General features: G+C 46.8%; 1 non-coding gene and 1 pseudogene across 2 annotated transcripts; one reads left to right on the top strand and one right to left on the bottom strand.

Moving 5' to 3' along the window:
• The first annotated feature begins 9 nt into the window (after positions 1–9).
• Positions 10–22,722, top strand: LOC132685336 (HAUS augmin-like complex subunit 2 pseudogene; annotated as a pseudogene). Its single transcript, XR_013550473.2, has 4 exons — positions 10–1,349; positions 1,467–1,581; positions 17,255–17,327; positions 20,937–22,722. The product of XR_013550473.2 is annotated as an HAUS augmin-like complex subunit 2 pseudogene (transcript).
• Positions 14,052–14,157, bottom strand: LOC132685667 (U6 spliceosomal RNA). Its single transcript, XR_009613256.1, has one exon. It is a non-coding gene; the product is annotated as a U6 spliceosomal RNA (small nuclear RNA).
• Positions 22,723–23,353: the final 631 nt, after the last annotated feature.

Here is a 23,353-nt window from a genome sequence, read left to right as displayed (position 1 = left end):
ACCGACGGCTAGGTAGGTAGGTTCTCAGAGAGAAGAGTTGCCCGACCGCCCTCGACCTAGGGTGGATCCCAGAATGCCTTTGCTTTGAGTCGCAGTTCTGTTTTTAGAAGAACGGCGAATACGCATTGAGTGTTTATGTTCCAGGTCGTACCCTCGTCGTATTTGACCCTGACAGCAGCCCTTATGAAGCAGATACTATTCTTATCCCCGTTTTGCAAATGAGAGAACCGAAGTTCAGTGTAGTCCAGTAACCAGACCCAAGTTCCTACGCTACGCAGTGGCAGAGCAGCACGTTGGCTCCTACTCTGCCGTCCTTCCCAAACTTTTTCTCATTTAATTCTGAAGCCCTACGGGATTGGTATTGTTATTCCAATTTTACAGACAGAAAAACTAAGTCAACTGACACGATGAATGATGTTTTTGGATAGTAAGACTCAGTACCATACATAAACCTCTCAGTTCTCCTTAAGTCAAATTATAAGTTGAACGTAATTCCGATAGAAGTACTAATAGGATAAATAGGTTATGTGGCTGCAGCAGATCACAAATATTCAAGCGGAAATCTATCAGAAAAACCTAGAAATTGAACTCCTAAGATAAGGGAAAAGATACAGCCAATGTGCATCTTCCCTTTTGGCTCAGAGTGTCATACTCTGCGAGGCATGAATAAATCATTTGGAAGCAGTGCTAAAAAAAAGAAGAGGGTCCCCCAGGCAACGGCTGTTGAAGCCCTTGTGCCAGCAAAACTTGCCTGTTGAAGCTTTTCATCACAGAAACATGGTACCTTGGCTGGAGTTGGTGGTGACTTTCATTGAGAGATTGGCAAACCATCTTGAAACAATTAGAAATACCCCTCATGCAGAGGCACATCTGGAGAAAATGAACAAGGCTTTAGCAAAGAAGGCTCTTTTGATGACTGAGACAGAAGACCTGGCAGAGAATGTACTCAAGTGGCAAGAACAGCAAAAGGAAGTTTCCTCTTGTATCCACCCCCAAAATATTAGCTGAAGAAAGTTAGCTTCCAACACATGATATTATAATGCCTCCTTTACCTTTTACTTCTAAAGTTCATGTCTAAACTATTAAGTCCAAGTGGTTACCAACTGTTTTTGCTTAATTATATGTAATCATGCGAAGTTCAGTCATAACATGGGCATTTCTAAGCTTTGCTGCTAGCAGTCCTGAAATAGTCCTCCTTATATTGAAGGACTAAGATTCTAAGTTTATCAAGTCCAAACTGAATTTGCCTTCATTTTTCATTTATTTTCATTCCACTTTTCAGTAAAGCTCGGGAAGATCAAATAGTACGATTACAATTTATTAACGTGAAGGCATCAGCCATATCTCAGGTAGCAGGCTTGATTATGTCTTTTCTTTTTAATGTTTTGTTTCTGAATTAGAAGAGTTTTCTTGAACCTGGAAGTACATTGACCGTTCCTGTGGGATTGTCACTGAAATTGTTGCAGAAAAGAACAACACAGCCAACCAGAGTGCTCTCCTTTGAAAGGCCTGCTTACCTTTTTGGTCCTCGGCTGCCATCTGGGAACTTAGATGTCAGCAAGGTTCCCTTCCCTCTCACTGGTAAGAGTTGCTCACTGTGACTAAGATGTTTGTTTGGTGTGGTTTGTGCTAAACATCTGTTTTCCTTTTGGGAGTCTAGAATGTTGGCACATGTTAGGAGGAAGGTACCTGTGTGACTGGCCCACGGTAATAACCCTGGGCGCTGCATCTCTCGTGAGCTCTCACGGAAGCCATTTCACACATGTCACCGCTCCATCGCTGGGGAAATTGAGCACATCCTGTGTGACAACACTGGCAGTGGACCCTGGAAGCTAGTGCCTGGTTTCCTCTGGGCTTTGCCCCATGCACCTTTTCCTTGTACTTTGTATGCTTTGCTGTAATAAGCTACAGCCGCGTGTACAACGATATGCCGAGTCCTGTGAATGCCCCCCACACGTCGTCATCAAACCCGGATGGGCGTGTCTTAGGGACCCTGACACACTAAGCAATTCCTGAGGATGTTCACTGGCAGCCTTAGGAATTGGCAAAGAAGAAAGGTGGAGCAGAGAAAAGAAAAGGGCACATTATGCAAAACTCTTAGAGGGTTACCTTACAAAATGCTCAGAATATTTTCCCTATCTGAGATTATTGTGCATATAAAAGGGGGTGGTATACAGACACTTACTAATACTAAGCCTCAGGACGTATTAATTTGTACAAGTACTGTGATTATCCCTGACTTGTTTTCAGACTTCGGTTCTCTCTTACTTTAAAACGTGTACGTCGATCTTTGTATTCATCACACTTCTTCACACAAGAAGCCCTCAACACAGTGGACAAGTATAGTTCGTAACGAAGCAGGATTGTTACCAAAAAAATATCCTGCCGAAACAAGCAGGAGAGATGCTTTGAAGCCTACGTTGGTGACTTTTGCAGATGGGGTATAGAGCAGTCATAGTGTCTCAAATGTCGCTCAACGTTGCTGAGACACTTAAGCAAAACTTTTGCTTGTGTTTCACCAGAAGTCTGTTCGAGCCCAGCCTTGCTTTCAGACATCTAACCCTGCACTTTGTTCTCCTGGTTTTCTATACTTATATGCCTGGTTGTTTTGTCTTTTGTTTTTGTCTTTTGTCTTTTATGTCTTTGTCAAAATTAAAAAATAAACCTGCAATTTCTCACTTAAAAAAAAAAAAAGATTGACAAAGTCAACTACAGAAAAATAGAAAAGTTTCATATGGCAAAACAGCACAGACACAAGAACGATGACACCATAAACTCAGCAGATGGCAAGTTGGGGGAAAATAGGCATAATTGCATCCCAAGTGAGAGATTAATACGAAAAAGACTAACTGTTGTTAGAAAATAGACAAAGAATAGTACCAGACAATTGGCAGGGAAATATAGATGGGTCTTTAAGGATGATAAATAATGGAGGTATAAGACATATTCTAGCGTATATAGATATGGGAAATAATAGAAGGTAAGACATTTAAAACTCACTGAAATGCTATTTTCAAAACCCATTAGATTGACAAAAGCGCACCTGTTTACTGGTGGCAAGGCTATTTTAAGACTCGTTGAGGAAGACCCCACTAAGGCCATTGGGACAGAACCTGAGGACATGGCGGGGAGGGTGAAATGTTGCCAGGCTGATAGCAGAGGCCCTGAGGCAGGACTGTGCTCGGAAGGTTCCAGGAACAGCTGGGAGGCCAGTGTAGCTGGGCAAGGTAACAAGGGAAAGAACGGCAGGAGGTGAGGTGAGAGAATGTGTGGGGTAGGTAGTTAAGAAGGTTCTGAGCCTTCACCTTACCTGCAGGCTAACGAGGTAGCCCGGCACATTTTGGGGGTTACTGGCGGAGACACAGGCTTTCATTACCTCCAGCTTAGCAAGTAGTATGAGTTTCAGGTTTGTGTCTTCTCTGCTCGCCCCTGCTAGATCCTTGGGAGTTGATGAGAGAAACAAAGGCAAGAAAAATGCAGTTTAAAGTACATTCCCTTACAGCCTGCAGCCCTTTGATAGATGTCGGAGACCTGCAGCGTGTAACATTCGCCCAAACGTTTTCGGCCGCCTTCATGCTGTAATGTTTATGCTTCCTTAAAAACTACAAGCATCCTTATCTCGACAATAGCTAAATCTTTAGGGTCCTAGGAGACCCTCTTTCAGCTTCCAGAAATTCCTTGGACACTTATATTTATATACCTCCCCCCCCCCATCCACAAACTTGAAAGTGAAAGGGCGGGCCTACGCTGGCCGACTCCATCTTGTTCTGTGTTCTCCACCTTGAGTGACTATGTCCCCGACATGACCCCTTTTCCCGGAAATTCACAGAAACCTCAGACTGCGCCTCCTCCCCTTGAGTAACCTCCCGCTCACCCGTTCAAACTTTCTGATCAAAACACGCCCAGCGACCTGCGTAACAGGACTCCGACCCTTCCCCAACCAATCGGCTGAGGCCACGACCCTTCCCCAGCCAATCGGCTGAGGCCACAGCCATTACCTCACCAACTGCCCCTAGACCCCTATAAAACCTTTGTGCTTTTGAAACTCGCTCTCTCTCCCTGGTATCTCACCGCTGCGTCGGTGCAGGTAGGGGATTGAGCTCGAGCTAGCTCGAATAAAGGTTCTTTTGCTTTTGCATCGGACTCGGCTCCCTAGTGGTCTTTGGGGATCACGAATTCTGGGCATAACATTTGGGGGCTCGTCCGGGATCCCCAAGACCCCTGAGGGACCCCCGACCCGGAGAGCCTGACTGGCCACGGTTAGTGTCTGTTTGTTTGTTCTGTCTTTTCTGTGTGAGCTCACTTCTGGAGTTCTGGTAGTGCCCGACGCGGTCTAAGTGGACGCACTGGAGGACCACGGGCCGGGAGTTTCGGAAGACGTTCCGATTCTCCCTTCTGGAGGGACGTGGAATCCCCTCAAAGGTCTGAGACGAGGCGGGTCGCTCCCGCTGGTCGGCGTGAGGCCGTCGTCTTTGGAGGGACGTGGAATCCCCTCATCGGTTTTGGAGGGACGTGGAATCCCCTCAAATGTCTAAGCTAGCTTTCAGTTTTGCTTCCATGGAGTTGGAAGATTTTCTAGGGGCCCTCTGTTTGTCTGTTTTTGTGTTTCTCTGTTTTGTTCTGTGGACTTACTGGACGGACGTTATGGGACAGACTCAGACTACTCCTCTAAGTATTATGATTGATCACTTTAAGGATGTGAGGGGAAGAGCTAACAACCTCAGTGTGGAAGTCCGAAAGGGTCGGTGGCAGTTTTTTTTTGTTCTAGCGAGTGGCCAACTTTCAATGTCGGATGGCCACCAGAGGGGACCTTCGACCTCCCTACCATCCACCGAGTCAGGAGTATCATCTCTCAGCCTAAGACGGGCCATCTTGATCAGCTCCCTTACATTATCACTTGGCAGGACCTTGTAGAAGACCCACCCTCTTGGCTTAAGCCCTTCCTAGCCCCGCTCCCTCCGGAGCCAAAACCCATTCTTGCTTTGCAGGGGACAAAGAAGAAGAAAAGTCTTATCCAGCCTTCAGCACCCCTCTACCCTGTCTTACAGGGGGGTACTGAAGAAGAATTAATTTTTCCTCCCTCGTATAACCCCTCTAGGATGCTGGAAGAACACCATCCTCCCCCTCCGGGGGAGGCAGACGCTGTTCCGAGAGCGGGAGGCGGAAACGCTCCAGTGGGAAGCCCGCCCTTCACCAGACAAAGGGCTCAGAGGGAGCAATCCGCCTCCGCCGCCGACTCCACTATTCTGCCCCTGCGAGCCACCGGACCCCCAGACGCGGAGGGGAACCAGCCCCATCACTATTGGCCTTTCGCCACTAGTGACCTCTACAATTGGAAAGCTCAGAATCCTAAGTTTTCCGAGAAACCGGCAGGGCTTATTGATTTATTAGACTCTGTTCTTTTTACCCATCAGCCCACGTGGGACGATTGCCAGCAGCTTTTGCAGGTCCTGTTCACGACTGAAGAAAGAGAAAGAATCGTCAACGAGGCCCGAAAACTAGTTCCGGGCACAGACGGGAATCCCACCACCAACCAGGCTCAGATAGATGCCTCCTTCCCCTTAACTCGGCCCCAGTGGGATTTCAACACGGCAGAAGGTAAGGAGAGGCTCCGGGTCTACCGCCAGACTCTAATGGGGGGTCTCCGAATGGCTGCTAGAAAGCCAACCAATTTGGCCAAGGTAGGAAATGTACAACAGGGAAAAGATGAATCTCCGGCTGCCTTTTTAGAACGGATCATGGAGGCATTCCGTACCTATACCCCCATGGATCCAGAGGCTCCGGAAAGCAAGGCAGCTGTTATCATGGCCTTTGTAAACCAATCGGCCATAGACATTAGGAGAAAATTACAGAAAATAGATAGACTAGGAGAAAAAAGTCTGCAGGACTTACTGGTGGTAGCCGAAAAGGTATATAATAACCGGGAGCTTCCTGAGGACAAGCAGGCTCGCGCCATGGCGGCTGCCAGCAGTAAGCAGACTCGAGACCTGGCGAGAATACTACTAGCTACCACTGCTGACTCCCCTGAGGAACGAGACCGCCGTCTCTGGCAGCTGGCAGACGACGCAAGAAAAGGTAAAAGAACCACCAAGGGGGGGAAGCAGAGGCTGCAGAAGGATCAGTGCGCATACTGCAAGGAGATAGGGCATTGGGCCCGAGATTGTCTGAAAAGGGCCGGCGGGAAAGGAAGCAAGACTGATCGAGTAAAAGTCCTAGAGCTAGATGAACTAAGTGATTAGGGGAGTCGGGGTTCGGACCCTCTCCCCGAACCCAGGGTAACTCTTAAAGTGGAGGGGACCCCTGTTGACTTCCTTGTCGACACCGGAGCACAACATTCGGTCCTCCGCACCCCACAAGGAAAACTAGCCAGCAAGAAGTCCTGGGTACAAGGGGCAACTGGTATGAGCCAGTATTCATGGACTACCCGAAGAACAGTAGATTTGGGAACGGGCCGGGTATCCCACTCCTTTATGGTAATACCAGAATGCCCCTACCCGCTGTTAGGACGGGACTTACTGACCAAGATTGGAGCTCAGATAACTTTCAGACAAGGGGGGCCTCAGGTCACCGATGGCAAGGGCCACCCCATCCAGGTCCTGACCATGAAACTGGAGGATGAATACCTCCTCCACCAGGAGGCGCTCCCGAGAGAGGATAATATAGACAGATGGCTACAAGAATTCCCCTCGGTTTGGGCAGAGACTGGGGGGGGGATGGGACTAGCCGCTCATAGGACCCCAGTCCTGGTAGAGCTCAAGCCAGGAGAGAGTCCGGTAAGGATCAAACAATACCCCATGTCACAGGAGGCCCAGAAGGGGATCCAGCCACACATCCGGAGACTACGAAGTCTAGGGGTACTAGTTCCTTGCCAGTCTGCCTGGAACACCCCCTTACTGCCGGTCAAAAAGCCTCACACAAATGACTACCGACCGGTACAAGACCTCCGGGAAGTAAATAAGAGGGTCGCGGACATACACCCAACTGTTCCCAACCCATATACTCTCTTGAGCTCCTTGGCGCCCTCCAGGGTCTGGTATACTGTACTAGATTTAAAGGACGCCTTCTTCAGTCTGCCGCTGGCACCCCAGAGCCAACCCCTGTTTGCCTTCGAGTGGCATGATCCGGAGGAGGGCTACAGTGGGCAACTCACCTGGACACGGCTACCTCAGGGATTCAAAAATTCACCCACCATCTTCGACGAGGCACTACACGAGGACCTGGGTGAGTACAGAAGGGAGCACCCTGGCCTCACCCTCCTACAGTACGTAGATGACATCCTGATTGCTGCTGACACGGCCAAAGACTGTGAGCGAGGGACCCAGGACCTGCTGGCTACCCTGGGGGCTTTAGGGTACCGGGCATCCGCGAAGAAGGCTCAGATATGCAGGGAGAGGGTAAGTTACCTGGGATATATCCTGGAGGGCGGACAGCGGCGGTTATCAGATGCCAGAAAAGAAACTGTCCTAAAGATCCCTACTCCCACCTCCCGAAGAGAAGTGAGGGAATTCCTAGGATCAGCCGGCTACTGCCGCCTCTGGGTTCCAGGTTTTGCTGAGATCACCAGGCCCCTATATGAAGCTACCAAAGAGGGGAAAACATTTAAATGGACTGAAAAAGAAGAAATTGCCTTTAATCGGTTAAAAAAGGCCCTCCTAAGTGCCCCAGCCCTGGGCCTACCAGACATTACGAAACCCTTCCACCTCTTTGTAGACGAACATAAGGGAATAGCAAAAGGGGTTCTAACTCAAGCCTTAGGCCCCTGGAACCGCCCAGTGGCTTACCTGTCTAAGAAACTAGACCCAGTGGCTGCCGGCTGGCCGCCATGCCTAAGAATTATTGCGGCGACAGCACTCCTAGTCAAGGATGCAGACAAACTGACCCTAGGACAGGAGATCTGGATCACAACCCCACACGCCATTGAAGGGGTCCTGAAACAGCCTCCTGATAGATGGATGAGCAATACACGTGTGACTCATTACCAGAGCCTCCTACTCAACCCTCCACGAGTGCGGTTCCACCCCAGTGCAGCCCTCAATCCTGCAACCCTGCTGCCCGACCCTGACCTAGGTGCTCCACTACATGACTGTGCGGGAATCCTGGAACGAGTACATGGATTCCGGATGGACCTGACCGACCAGCCCCTCCCCGATGCCGAGGCTACTTGGTTCACTGATGGCAGCAGCTTTGTGCGAGATGGACACAGGTATGCGGGTGCAGCGGTGGTCACCGAAATGGACACCGTATGGGCGGAGGCTCTACCCTCCGGAACGTCAGCCCAGCGAGCGGAGCTCATAGCCCTCACCAAGGCGCTGATGCTGGGAGCTGGAAAACGGCTTAACATCTACACAGACAGCCGTTATGCATTTGCCACAGCTCATATTCATGGGGCAATTTATCAGGAGAGGGGGTTACTGACGGCAGAAGGACGGACTATAAAAAATAAGCAGGAGATACTTAACCTGCTTACGGCCTTATGGCTTCCTGCCAAGCTAGCCATTATCCACTGCCAAGGGCACCAAAAAGCTGATAACCCAGTAGCTAGAGGTAATCGAAAGGCTGACCAGGCAGCCAAGGCAGTAGCCCTTACTCCAGTCCCCACCATGACCATACAACTACCAGACCCGGGAGACCCAGTTTTACCAGACCAGCCCAAATACTCCCAGGAGGAGTTACAGCGGATCAAGAAACTCCCCATGGCCCAGGAGATAAAGGGATGGTGGTATACACCTAACAAGGAGCTCGTGCTGCCAGACCGGCTCGGAGTCTCAATATTAGAGCACATGCATCGGTCTACTCACATGGGGGCCCGAAAATTAAAAGACTTAATCCGACATGCCGGAATCAAGATTCACCAACAGGACACCAAAATAGAGCAAGTTGTATCTGCCTGCAAGACCTGCCAACTCACCAACGCGAAAGCCACATCAAATAAAAAAGGAACCAGGCTCAGAGGCACCAGACCGGGAGCCCAATGGGAAGTCGACTTCACTGAAGTCAAACCAGGAAAGTATGGTTATAAATATCTTTTAGTATTTACAGACACCTTCTCTGGCTGGGTGGAGGCATACCCAACCAAGCATGAAACGGCTCAGACGGTGGCTAAGAAGCTACTAGAAGACATCTTACCCAGGTATGGTTTTCCTGCCATGGTAGGATCAGACAATGGACCAGCTTTTATCTCTCAGGTAACACAGGCAGTAGCCAAGTCGGTGGGGGCAAACTGGAAATTACATTGTGCTTATAGGCCCCAGAGCTCAGGACAGGTAGAAAGAATGAATAGAACCCTAAAAGAGACCCTTACCAAATTAACCATGGAGACTGGCGGGGACTGGGTGACTCTCCTACCGTACGCCCTTTACCGGGTTAGAAACACTCCTTACACTCTGGGTTTTACTCCCTACGAGATCATGTTTGGCAGGCCACCCCCTGTTATTCCCAGCCTTCGAGCTGAACTTCTTGCAGAGTTTAAAGATCAAGAACTTTTTCTTTCCTTGAGAGGGCTCCAGAGGGCGCACGAGGACATTTGGCCGCGCCTCCGTGCCATCTACGAGGCTGACCCGATCCCGACACCTCATCAGTACAGGCTGGGAGACTGGGTCTATGTCAAGAGGCACCACCGAGAGACTCTCGAGCCGCGCTGGAAGGGACCCTACATTGTAGTGCTGACAACCCCCACCGCTCTCAAAGTAGACGGCATCGCGACCTGGGTCCATCACACCCACGTTCAGCCAGCGGACCCCTCCTCGATCCAGAAGGACTTCGTCACGCGATGGGCCATCAGTCGGGACCAACACAACCCGCTCAAGCTCAAGCTCAAGCTACAGCACATTCGACCCACCTAATATTGGTAACTCTGTTAACTCTGCTTGTCATTGCTCATGCTACCGGGAGTCCCCACACCCCCCAAAACATCACCTGGCAGATCATAGATACCAGCTCAGGGACAATACTTAATTAGACCTCCCAGAGCCACCCCAGGGACACATGCTTCCCAGAACTTGGCGTAAACTTCTAAACTCTGTTCCCCTTGTCACCATAAATGCAGCCGGACCCATGATTGGGTCCGTAAGTTACATGACAAGGGGGGAATGAAAGGGCGGGCCTACGCTGGCCGACTCCATCTTGTTCTGTGTTCTCCACCTTGAGTGACTATGTCCCCGACATGACCCCTTTTCCCGGAAATTCACAGAAACCTCAGACTGCGCCTCCTCCCCTTGAGTAACCTCCCGCTCACCCGTTCAAACTTTCTGATCAAAACACGCCCAGCGACCTGCGTAACAGGACTCCGACCCTTCCCCAACCAATCGGCTGAGGCCACGACCCTTCCCCAGCCAATCGGCTGAGGCCACAGCCATTACCTCACCAACTGCCCCTAGACCCCTATAAAACCTTTGTGCTTTTGAAACTCGCTCTCTCTCCCTGGTATCTCACCGCTGCGTCGGTGCAGGTAGGGGATTGAGCTCGAGCTAGCTCGAATAAAGGTTCTTTTGCTTTTGCATCGGACTCGGCTCCCTAGTGGTCTTTGGGGATCACGAATTCTGGGCATAACAAAAGTATATAATCAGTCGCTCCTCACAACCCCAGTGCAGCCCTTCCTGCCCACGGGGCCTGTCCCCGTGCTTTAATAAAATCACCTTTTTGCACCAAAGACGTCTCAAGGATTCTTTCTTGAGGACGTCTCAAGGATGTCTTTTGTGATTTGCTCACGAACCCCACTTCAAATGCCATCAGGGGTGACACGGAGCAGCCCACGTGGATGCTGCCCATATAGGGGGTTTGCATCACAGCCGAGGAACCCAGAGCTTAGAGAACCCAAATCTTGGTGGACGGCAAGCACACCCGCCTGACCTTTGACCTAGAGGGAGGCATTGTTATGCGGGATACTAAATCCGTCTCCTGCGGCGGCGGCGGCGGCGGCGGCGGCGGCTGCGGCGGGCTGGGACTCTGTCTTCCCAGGCTGTTCCTTGTATAAACACCTTGAAGAAGACAGTCCAAACAAAGGCAACAATAACTCTGCCCCAAGAAGGGGAGAATTGTCTCCCAAAAGGGGGCAAATCTTTAGAGCCTTGGAGGCCACGGTGGGGACTTTAGCTTTTATTGTGAGTGATCTGCAGAACCAGTGGAGGGTTTGAACAGAGGAATTTTATGTAATTCTCCCCCACTCTATTCTTACTCCCCAACACAGGCTCAACGGTAGGTAGACAGGACTCCGAAACTAGAACGGAGATTTTTTTTTTTTTAACGTTTATTTATTTTTGAGACAGAGAGAGACAGAGCATGAACGGGGGAGGGTCACAGAGAGAGGGAGACACAGAACCTGAAACAGGCTCCAGGCTCTGAGCTGTCGGCACAGAGCCCAGCGCGAGGCTCGAACTCACCAACCGCGAGATCGTGACCTGAGCTGAAGTCGGCCACTTAACCGACCGAGCCACCCAGGCGCCCCTAGAACGGAGTTGAAAAGCATCTGTGTTAGTCATGGTTCTCCAGAGAAACAGGACCAGTAGCATATATATAGATACGTATATAAGAGGGGGTTTATTAGAGGAATTGGCGCACGTGGCTACGGAAGCCGAGACGTCCCAGATGCGCCATCTGCAAGCTTGAGAAGCAGGTGGTATGATTCTGTCCAAGCCCAAAGGCCTGAGCATCAGGCAGCTGCTGGTGTGTATGCTCCTAGAACCAGGAGCTCTGATATCTGAGGGTAGGAAAGGTGTATGTCCCAGCTCAAGAAGAGAGAAAGAGAATTTGCCCTACCTTTGCGTTTGTGACCCATTTGAATCCTCAAGGGATTGCGTGATGCCCACCCACATTGGTGAGGGCGGATCTCTTTACTCAAGTCTACTGAATCAAATGCTAATCTTTTCCAGAAATGCTCTCACAGACCCACCCAGAAAGATTCTCCTACCTACCGGGGCATCCCTTAGTTGGGTCAAGTTGACATGTAAAATTAACCTTCATGGCATCTGTTGGAACTGTCAACATGCGGGTCATAGGTGAGCCTGATAAACGCAGTTTGGGGGGAGTACCGAGTATGTGTGCTGGACTGGAATGACCTTAGAAGAGACTGTGGAGAGGAGGAAATGGGGCAGTGACCCTGGACAATGTCGTTAGCAATGTGGCGGTGAAGGAGAGGAGAACCAAAAGAGGTGAACCAAAAAGTCATCGTTGATGAAAATCAATTATACCTTTCTGCTCGGTAGTAAAAGCTGGAATACCATCTATGTCAAGACTTAGAAATTCGTTCAACTCTTGAGAAGAATGTAAACATTGCACTTTTTGTCATCTGGAGGATTGCATATAATGTTGATTAGAAAAATTGTCCTGAAAAGCAATCTGTTTTAAAATTTAAAGAGAGGAAAGCGTTAAATTTTCCACGTTTCCCCTTTGACATAATCTAGAGTGCAATCAGGAAAAAAAAAAAACTTACTTCTTCTTAAAGTAACTGTACATCTCCTAGTTTACAAAAGAGAGGGAAAGGGCATCTAACGTCAAGTCCTTTCCTGAAATACATTCTTATAAATATCTGTATGTCTGGATTCTAGTTTCCTTGCTCATAATAGTTATACAAACATAAGTTTTTCCTTAGATTTCCTCATGGACAGGGAATCCATCCAAAACTGAAAGGGTTTTGGAGTCAGAAAAATCACTAAAAGAAAAGAAAATTATTTTTTCTCTAAACCCCATGTCCTTCTGAACAGTATGTTATTTGCTTCGTCCCCTGTTACATTCCTGTAAGAGTTGAGGAACCTAATAAGCAAAAATGCCCCTTCCTCACTCTTTTCAAGATGACTCAGAAGAAAAAGGCAAATCAGAGCTCCCTGTGTCTTCAGCTCTCTAGGAAACTGGAGCAAGGCATATGCACTGTGACACTCAGGGAGATTTTCAAGCCATCTTTGTCGCGTTTTTATTAGGAGACATGCCTTATCTTTGTACCAATGATTTTACATAATATCATTTCATTCCAGTCAAATGTAGCAGTCTCAGCAAGAAAACAAAAATGGGCAAAGGGCTTGAACAGACATTTCTCTAAAGATCTGTAAATGGCCAAAAACATGAAAAGGTGCCCAACGTCATTAACCATCAGATAAATGCAAATCAAACTGACGCAACATACTACCTCGCACCCATTTGGATCGCTAGACCCAAAAAACAAAGAAAAGAAAGAAAGAGGGAAAGAGAGAAGGGAAAGGAAGGGAGAGAGGAAGGAAGGTAGGAAGGAAGGAAGGGAGAAAACAAGAAAATAAGTGTTGGCAAGGACGTGGAGATACTGGAACTCTTGGGCACTATTGGTAGGAATGTACAATGGTACAGCTGCTGTAGAAAACAGTATGGTGGTTGCTCAAAATGTTGAAAATAGATTTACCATCTGACTTAGGAATTCCACTTCTTCATTATGTATCCCAAAGGATTGAAAACAGGATCTGACAGAGATATTTGTACACCCATGTTCACAGGAGCATTATTCACAGCATCCAAGAGGTGAAAGTAACCCAGGTGTCCATCAACAGATAAATGAATAGACAAAATGTGATATATACACACAATGGATACTATTCAGCCTTAAAAGGGAAGGAAATCTGACACACGCTACAACATGAATGAACCTTAAGGACATGCTAATTGAAATAAGCCAGTCATGGGGCACCTGGGTGGCTCAGCCAGTTGAGCGTCCAACTCTTGATTTTGGCTCGGGTCATGATCTCGTGGTTCACGAGTTCAAACCCCTCATCGAGCTCTCTACTGTCAGTGCAGAACCTGCTTTAGATCCTCTGTCTCCCCCTCTCTCTGCCCCTCCCCAGCTGTGCACACATGCTCTCTCTCTCTCAAAAATAAGTAAAAACATTTTAAAAAATGGTTAATATAAATTCTTAAATGGTAAGATATGTGTATTTTATCACAATTTTAAAAAGAATTAAGTTTTATTTATTTAAGCAATCTCTACACCCAGCGTGGGGCTCGAACTCATGATCCGGAGGTCAAGAGTTGCATGCTCCTCTGGTTGAGCCAGCCAGGTGCCCCTAAAAATTTTTTTTAATGCACATGTTTCACTTGAAACCTCCAGCATTTTCACAAATTTGAGTGTCATACGTGCACAGGGGCCATGCTAATTTTCCCTTACCATTCCAGTTTTAGTATATGTGCTGCCAAAGTCAGCACGGAACCTCCAGTGTTGTCAGCTTTCTGTGCCTGGTCCATTTGAGCATCTCCATTTTCTGCAGGGTTATTCCAATCCTCATCAGCACTGACTTTCCCTTTTTTCTCTTTGGGTCCCTTCACCCCCTTCTTTGCAGGGACCTTTCAAAGTGTAGGCCCTGGCTTCAGAGGGGTAGGTTTAGAGTTGGAGCCATTAGTATGCATTCATATTTGGCTTAATATAGATACAGATGGCTATACATGGAAATATTTATACCTATGTGTATTTATACAGGTTGTTATACCCACATATTTTTCCTTGCCGCGTCCACTGAGAGGACCTAGAAGCAACTCAGTAGCAATGAGCACACCCACCACCCAGATCTTGGTTTCTAATACCATTCTCCAATGAAAGGAACCGAGGCTCTTTGAGACATGGCTGACTCTAGGGCTAGGGAGGGAATATACAAAAATAAAATTACAAGGCAACCTATGGAATGGGAGAAATATTTGCCAATCATATATCTGATAAGGGGTTACTCTCCAAAATTCATAAAGAATTCATACAACTCAATAGCAAAAAACCAACCTGATTAAAAAATGGGCAGAGGGTCTGAACAGACATTTTTTCAAAGAAGGGCATACAGATGGCCAACAGGTATGTGACATCACTAGCCATCAAGGAAATGCAGCTCAAAACCACAGTGAGATATTGCTTCACACCTGTTTCAGAATGGCCATTCTCAAAAAGACAAGAGATAGCAAGTGTTGGTGAGGATGTGGAGAAAAGGGGCCCCTTGTGCACTGTTGGTGGGAATCTTAATTGGTGCAGCCACTGTGGAAAACAGTATGGAGTTTCTTCCAGCTCTTACATTTCTGGGTATATATCCAAGGACAATGAAAACAGGAGCTCAAAGAGATACCTGCACTCCCATGTTCATTGCAGCCCTGGTCACAATAGCCAAGGCACAGAAACCATCTACATGCCCACTGATGATTGAATGGATAAAGACGACATGGTACGTGTACACGACGGAACATTATTCAGCCATGAGAAAGAAACCCTGCCATTCGTGACAACACGGATGAGCCTGCAGACATTATGCTAAGCGGAATAAGCCAGAAAAAGAAGTCAGTACTCTAGGATATCACTCACACATGGAATCCAGAAAAAGCCAAACTCATAGAAACAGAGTGGAGCGGCGGTTGAGTAGGGTGATCTGTGTTACATACTTAACAGTTGCCAAGAGAGCAGGTCTTAAATATTCTCACTACAAAAAAGAAATGGTGAATGACCTGAGGCGCCATGATGGAGGGGTTGGCTGACGCTGTGGTGGTAGTCATTTTACACCGCGTGAGCGCATCTCATCAATATGTCGTACACCTCGATTTTTCTTTAAGTTTTTAAAAATTTCTGTAAGGCATCTCTACACCCAGCGTGGGGCTAAAACTCACAATTCGGAGATCAAGAGCTGGATGCTCTTCTGCCTGAGCCAGCCAGGAGCCCCGACGTGTCGTGCACCTTGCAACTTATGCTGTCGTCTGACAGTGTCCTCTCGACCAAACTAGGAAAAGAAAAAGATTGACAGAGAGGGGGAGGGGAGAGCCTGGCTGGTGCAGAGGAATCTGCAACTCTTGATCTCGGGGCCGCAAGTTTGAGCCCCAAGTGGGGTGTAGAGATTACTTAAATAAATGAAACTTAAAAAAAAAAAAAAAGAGTGAGCGCTATAGAGTAAGAGAGAGAGGAAGGGAGAAACGTGATGGTATTTATGCATTTACACTAAATGATTACTATTTATAGGGATGTATCAAAGAACACGTTTTGAAAATGAGCTCTGGAATCAGACCACATGGGTTTGAATCCCAGTTCTTGCCCTCACACTCTCACTTTGGGTAACCTATTTAATCTTAATGTGCCTCAAATGGATAGTACAAGCATCTACCTCCGCATAGTGTCTCTGGTGGCTAGCGCCATTCCTGGCACCTAGGCGGTGTCCAATGAAATTTGTTCAATAACTGACGGAGTGAATGAAGTAATGATTTTTATGGAGATTAAATAAGGTCATATAACTTTAGTTTGCTGGCATGCAAATGAATGAATGGTGCAAACATTCAATAAAGGTTGAGCGTTACCATCGATATCCTCTCTAGCCTTGGGAATACTTCCTTAGCGTGGGCTGTTCCCTGTGTCTGGAACACCCTTCCATCTCTTCTGCACCTTGTTTCTCAAGACTCCGGTCAGGCAAAACCCCGCAGTCAGTCTTTCCCGGGTGGCCCCTTCCCAAATTGTCCCTCTGCTTCTTTTCTCCACTTATAGCACCTCTGGTGTTGGGCTTACAATGATTTTTGTTTCTTTCATGATGGCCTTATTGAGATGTAATTCACGTATCATACAAGTGACCCATTTACAGGGTACAATTCGGTGATTTTCAGTATGTTCACAGAATTGGGCAGTCATCACCTCAATTTTCGCCATTCCCCAAAGAAACCCCATACCCATTAGCCCCGCTCCCCCTCACTCCAGCCGCTGGCAAGCACTAATGTACTTTCTGTCCTGATGGAGCTTCCTATTCTAGACTTTCATGTAAATGGAGTCGTGCAAGATATATGGCTTTTTGTGTCTGGCTGCTTTCACTCAGCGTGATGTTTTCTAGGTTCATCCAGGTTGTAGCACGTGCCAGTATTTCATCCCTTTTCACGGCTGAAAAATACCTACTTCATGGTCATACCACTTATCCACTCAGCAGTTGATGGACATTTGGGATATTTACACTTGTTGGCTATTCCAAACAATGCTGTTATGAACATCTGTACGAATTGTTGTGTGGACACATTTCTCTTGGTACATACCTAGGGGTAGACTGCTGTGTGATCTGGTTAACACTATGTTCAACTTTTTCAACACTATGTTCAAACCGCCTGTTTTCCAAGGCGGCTGCACCATTTTGCATTCCCACCAGCAGTGTATGGGGGGGTCCAGTTTCTCTACATGTACAATCATTTTTCAGTGTACCTCCATACCAGTGAACTTCTTGAAGGCAAAGAGGGTGAGACTGCGGTTTTCTGTCCCTCCAGCTCTTAGCCCAGTGCGAGTCACCGAGAGAAACTTTTCTTTCCCCAGCTCATCCCTGCTCCACTGGACTACATCAGAGTCATAGAGACATGATATCTTCCGTGTTAAAATATATGCTCAGGTAGGAGTCCACTCTGTTATTATACGAAATGAGGAAAATGAGGCCCAGAGAAGTCAAAAGATCTGCCTGATGTCACACAGAGCCAGAGCTAGAACTCAAGGCTCACGACTGGAAGCACAGAGCTCTTTGCCTGCAGTGCTCTGCAAAGTACCTCTGAATTTACTCCAAGACCAGAGGAGAATGAACTTTGACTCCAGGGATCTGGTGGCATAGCCCTAAATAGCAAAGCCACAGGTAGCACCTTGCCCTGAGATAGCATGTTTCTCTTCAAAATCCGTGGGAAGCCAGCATTCAAAACCACAGCATGTCTGGTGTGTGTGTGTGTGTGTGTGTGTGTGTCTTTTAACCTATGAATAACCTTGTGATTATTCACCCTCCAGTAATATAGAAGCTGCAGGTCTTTGCACAGTTCTACGCAGTGGCTCTAGGACCCCTGGGCACAGGCTGCGTCCCCGTGGGGTGCTGGAGCCCCCACGTGGGTATATTTTAACGAGCTGAGAGGAGAGATGCGAGGGAGGACAGGGATGCTAGGGAAGTAGACTTGACTCAGGCGTGCAACAGCATCACCATCTGCCTCCCAGGGAAGGAGCAGGCGGACAGGTTAGGGGAGGATGGCCCCAGGCGCAAGGGTGCAGCAGCGAGGAGCCACATGTCACACTGGAACACCCATACTACGGTTCTAAGGTGGGGGCGTGGGTGTCAGCTCTGGAAGAGGCCTTCAAGGGGACCCAGGTCAAACCTCATTTCCCAAGAGCGGAAGCCGTGTGCTGTGTGTTGAAGGTAACCCAGCCAGTTAGTGTCTTGGGACCACCTGACCAACTGCAGCCAGTATTATGTAGCTTTGCCAGGTGACAAAGGAGACCGGCCCCTCACTGCGGGGAGGGCCATGGGGCTGGGATGATGTGACATTCCCTGCCCTTCACCAAGGGCCTGGCCCCAGGCGCTCAGAGACCACAGTCCCTTGGCCTCCTTGGTTCCGTGTTGCAAGTGAATTAAACAAGATGGAAATACATAAAGCATATAGCACAGGGCCTGACATTTAGTAAGTACTCACAAGTGGGGGGTTTTTTATTTATGATTTTTTTTTTTTTACATAGTCTCTACAGCCAACATGGGGTGTGAACTCACAACCCCGAGATCAAGGGTCGTATGCTCTAATTGGGCCAGCCAGGGGCCGCACAAATGGGAGCTATTTTTGTTGCTGTTGCTGCTGCTGTGGTAGATGTTTGCTGGTTATCTCATGCTGATTATATTACAACCCACTGAGAAATCTTTTGCCGATTTATGAGATTCATGACTAGAGCAGTGGTTTCAAACATCAAGGTATGTTAGAATCACCTGGGGGAGCTGGTTCAAAATTAGATTTCAGGGCCTAGCACCTCCTGGGTCTAATTGAGTAGGATATATATATCTATATCTATATCTATAGATATATATATATAGATATAGATATATATACACACGTATACATATATATATATATACACACACACACACATACACACACATATATACACACACATATACACACACACATATATATACGCACACACATATATAGAGACTATAGACTGTATACAGAACATATAGATAGAATATATATAGAACATACATATAGAATATATATCTAGAATACATATATATTAAGTATATGTAATATGTATATTGTCATACATATTATGTTATATATGTATACATATATATTATACATATTACGTTATACATATATATTATATATTGTATTTACTTCTTTAATTTTAATAAATATCGAAGGTGATTCAGTGCTGGTAGTGCAAGGGTCACCTGGAGCCGGGAGCCCTCTGCCCCTAGCTGTGCTGAGCACTGTCCATTGGTGTTCTACTTCATTTGATTTTCTTAAAAAAAAAAATTAAATTAAGTTACACATGCTTTTAGGAAAACCATCCAGAGAGCACAGAATCTTATGAAGTGGAAGGAAACTCCCTGGACCCCACTGCTTCCGTGCTTATGTCTGCGTTCCCACCCCAAGATAATCATGGTTAACTGTGGTTTGTTTCCAGAAATGGTCTCTGTCCGTACAAGCATATCCACTAATGTATAACTTTTCCCCCGTGCTCACTTGGTCAAAAACACGAAGAGGATCAGAGGATTGAGCAAGGATTGGCAAATGTTTTCAGTAACGTGTTGAATAGGAAATATTTTTGGCTTTGAAGGCCATATGGTCTCTGTCCCAACTACTAAACTCTCCATTGTAGCTTGAAGGCAGCCACAGCAATTTGTAAATGAATGGGTGTGGCTGTGTTCCAAAGCGATTTTAGTTACCAGACAGGTGGCAGGCTGGATTTGGCCCACAGGCCACAGTTAGCTGCTAGAGTACAATTTTGTCTTTTCACTTATGTATTTTGAACATCTTTTCCATATCAGCCCATGCAGTGACTTTATTCTTGAACCGCTACATGGTACTGATAATATACTTAGCCACTTCTCAACTGGACAATTAGACATTTTTCCAGGTTTTGCCGTACTAAACAAAGCTGCCATACGCTGTGCGCTCGGTTGACTACTCTCAGTCAACTGGAATGAATTCTCTGAGCAGAATTGCTGAGTCCAAGGGTAAGAAGGAGTTTAAACTTTTGATAGAGATGGCCAGACTGCTCTTAGGCTTCTTCTTAAATTCAGATTGCCACATAACCTTGTGATTTTCATTGTGTAATCTTCCTGCTGCTGACTATTTTCTCGTTAATTTGAAGTTTTTGTAATAACTAAGGGAAAGATTCCACCACAACAGAGGGGACAATGAACTATGTGGTAACGAACTCAAGTTTATAATTGTTTAATAAATACTTGCCCGCCATGAAGCAATTTGCACTGCATTCTTGTCCACGTAAAAAGCAAGTTCCCTTCTGCCCAGAGAGCAGTAGCCCGGGGCAGCTCTTGATACACGTAAAGAACATTCTGTGCCAAAGCACAACTGAAGCCCTTGCAGAGCAAATATGCTGATCAGATGGGACATAACTGCCTTTACAGCTGCAGCGTATGCAGGCCAGGGCTCGGCAATGGTGCAAGTGAATTTTGAATTTCCAATTGGAGCGCTCAGTCAGACCCTTTACACAACTGGGCCAATGTTGCAGATTCCCTTATCTGAAAAAAATGCGGTGATCCCACTCGGTGTTGTTGAGATTACAATTATGAACAACCAGCCTCCATTGAGCACCTGCTCTGAGCCTGGCACTGGGGAAGTCCTTCACCTCCATTCCTCCCACCCTGTGATGATGATTCAATGACCATCTTACAGATGGAAAAACTAAAGCTCAGATAGGCCAAGTAACTTAACCATGGTAATAATATAGTCAGGCTTGACTTCCAAGTCCTTGGGGGAAAAAGTCATTTGCTGCATTAAAAACTGGCAAAAACCTTGGTGACTGATTCCTAACTGTTGGGCCAATTTTTATGAAGTCCCCCACGTTGTATAATCTTTCGTTACAAAACATATTCCTCATCCTGACAAATAAATCACTTCAGCAGTCGTGTATGACCATGACTGAGGCAACATTTAAAAACAGACTTACAAAAGGAGTATGAGAAATATTGCTAAAATCTGAATGCTGACATTTCTGATTCTGGGTCCAGGCAAGATGGCATAGCCCCGTTTTTCCTTGCTCCTCACGGCGACACACAACTACAGACCGTGGAAATGGCAAAAGAGACAACCAAAGGAAAACCCCGGAAGGTGGTAAAAGGTGAGCTGGTTTGGGACCAGGACCAGAGAATAGCACAGTGTCAGGGCACATGCGTCCTACCACCCAAGGGAGAGTCCTTCCCCAACCCTTAACCTAGCAATAGAAGGCAGCCCAGATAGACTCATTCCTCCCTCTTAGAGAATGGGTGTCTCGCTGGTGGGTGTGACACTACCTGGCAAGGGGGATCGCTGGGAGTCCAGCCAGGAATAAGCCACCAGGGAGGTATTCTCCTTCCCTACAGACTCTCCACCAAGTATCCTAGGTGGGTGGGCAGGCTGAGCCTGAGGGAGAAATCCAGCTATCGCAGGTGGACGAGTCCAGGAAGCCTCTTTATCCCTGCAGCCTAAGTAAGACTCTCCTCCTCGACCCAGAGACACTGGCCTAGTCCCTGGCTAGATGGAGGGGATCAGTTTGGGGACCCACACATGCTTGCCCCACCAAGAGATACCCACCAGGCCCTTGAGGCGGCACCTGCAGGTACCAACAGAAGCTCCAAGGGCACCAGATAAAACCAGGCAGACCAAAGTAACACTGCAAAGCTGCTGTAAATTAAAGTGCCTTTGAAACCGCAGTCCCCAAAGTAGGCCGAGCCCCATGTGTCAGCCCTAAGTGGGGTGACACCTGCTAAGACATGAGATTTAAATAGGGCCATCACAGATGAAATGTCTAGGATACTACTAACAATTACCCATCATACCGTGAACCAAGGAAATCGCAACTGAATGAAAAAAGACAATGGATGCCAACACTGAGATGAATTGTGACAAGGATTTTAAAGCAGCCATCTTAAGACTGCCATTAGACGGTCAACTAGAAACTCCCTTGAAATAGGTTAAAAAATAGAGAATCTCAACAAAGAAATGTAAGTTATAAAAAAGAACTGAATAAAAACCATAGAACTAAAAATACAGTTAACTTCATAGTTCCATTATAATGGCACACTTGCTCAGTGGTTCACTGTCAGAGTGGAGATGACAGAGGACAGGCTCCATGAACTTGGGGACAGAACAACACAGCTCACCCACTGTGAAAAATAGGCTGGGAAAAGAGAGCTACGGGCCTGGGGACAGTAACCAAAGATCCAACCCTCGTATCATCAGATCAAAAGGAGAGGGGGGTTAGGCCTAAAAGGGTATTTGAAGAAATATGGCTGAAAAATTCCCACATCTGGTGAAAGACACAAACTTACAGACCCAAGCTGAGCAAACCCCAAACAGGATACAATGCAAGCATAGCAGTAACTATCTTAAATGTGAAATAGTGGAGCCACTCTGGAAAACAATTTGGCAGCTTCTTTTTATTAAACTAAATGTGCATCTATTGAGGTGCCAGAGTGGCTCAGTCGGTTGAGCATCTGACTCTTGATTTCAGCTCAGGTCAGGATCTCACGGTTTGTGGGGTCAAGCCCGAGTCGGGCTTCCAGCTGACATCGAGGAGCCTGCTCGGGATTTTCTCTGTCTCCCTCTGCCCCCTCCTCCGTGCTCTCTCAAAATAAATAAATAAACATTAAAAAAAAAAATAAACATGCATCTATCATTTGACCTAGCAGTTACAATGGAAGGTGATACTGACACACAAATGTGTATGGGAATGTTCACGGCAGCTTTATTTGTAACAGCCAAAAACTGCAACGAGCCTGGAAGTCCTTCAACAGGCAAAACAAAGTTTGGTATGCATACCATGGAATACCACTCAACAAAAAGGGATGAATAAAAAAGAACGAATTACCGAAAACATGCAACAACCTAGAAGAATCTCCAGGGAATTATGCTGAGTGAAAAAAGCCAAACCCAAGGTTACCCACTATATGGTAGCATTTATAGAACATTCTTGAAATGACAAAACTGTAGAACTAGAGGACAAATTAGCAGTTGCTGATTTGGAGATTAAGGATGGGGGGGTGGAAAGACCATGAAAGAGGAAAGCGTGGTTATAAAAGGGCGACAGGAGGTCGTGTTGCCAAAACTTGAGGATCTTGTAGGGTACAGGAACCTTCCTAGGTGACTCAGTTGTACACAACAATACACACCACAAACGAGTATAGGTAAAACTGGAAAATCTGAATAAGATCAGTATTCTGTCTCAAAGCCATTGTCCTGATTGTGACATTATACTATCGCTTTGCAAAATCGTACCTTTGGAGGAAACGGGGAAAGGTAGAGAGAGAGATTCTCTGTATTATTTCTTACAACTAACTGGATGTGAATCTACATTGATCTCAATGAAAAATTTCAGTTTAAAAAATCCACTTAATACATGCCATTACACAAGTAACATCTTATTTACAAATGAGGGAACTGAAGTTGG

The sequence above is a fragment of the Panthera onca genome, chromosome D2 (assembly GCF_046562875.1).
Source record: "Panthera onca isolate mPanOnc1 chromosome D2, mPanOnc1 haplotype 2, whole genome shotgun sequence".
Taxonomy (NCBI): Eukaryota; Metazoa; Chordata; class Mammalia; order Carnivora; family Felidae; genus Panthera; species Panthera onca.
This window is presented reverse-complemented; position numbering and strand designations above follow the sequence as displayed.